This window comes from Miscanthus floridulus, chromosome 1 (genome assembly GCF_019320115.1).
Source record: "Miscanthus floridulus cultivar M001 chromosome 1, ASM1932011v1, whole genome shotgun sequence".
Classification (NCBI taxonomy): domain Eukaryota; kingdom Viridiplantae; phylum Streptophyta; class Magnoliopsida; order Poales; family Poaceae; genus Miscanthus; species Miscanthus floridulus.
Window position 1 is genome coordinate 76,026,154 of NC_089580.1, and position 823 is coordinate 76,026,976.

The following is an 823-nucleotide window of genomic DNA, read 5'->3' on the forward strand; positions in this document are numbered from 1 at the left end:
TCGCCGTTGGGCTCGCCGTCGGTGAGTTTTCGCCGGTCAGCACACGTGTCGCCGTGGTCAAAGCGCGAGGTAGAAGATGACAAGTGGAACCCGTTGTCAGTGACTCAGCGTTCAAATGGATTTTTCTATTTTCAGATTTGAATGAATAGTGTCTGTTTTTGTTATTTTTGTGTAGATTTATTTAGAGCTCCAAAAATTATGAAAATTTTTGTGTGACTTCTCTGTGATGTAAAGTATTTAAGAAAAATATGAAATAATGTTTTTCAATACTTTTTGAATGTGATAAAAATTACTCAATTTATTAATAAATGGATTTCCATGATTTTTCTAGGCTTATTTACTTGTCCAAAAATTATAAAATTTGTTTTACCACTTAGTTATCATGTGATGAACATTTACTAAAATTTTGAGCTCAATTAGAATAAGTTGATTTATTTCATAATTTTGAATTAAATAATTAATTCATAAAAGCAAATAGTAACCTTTAGTGATTTAGGTTTTGTTTGTAATTTTGGATTGAGTGATGACCTTGGGTCATTTTTTGATAACGATCCTTGGCAGTTGATGTATGTGTTACGAAAAAGATTTAGTTTGTTTGACTTGCAACTGTACCGCGAAGGAAAGTTGTATTCAAATTGTTAATTTTTGTATCCATCATCGAGCATCATATTTCGTATTCCGCATCATGTTAAACATGGCATTGTTATTACATGTAGTGAACGAAGGTGAACACGTGGTAGTTAATCAAGTTGTTGAGGAGGTTAATCCGTCTGTTGAGGTCGGATCGAATACTTGTGTAACGTCGCAGGAACCGGACTTTTCC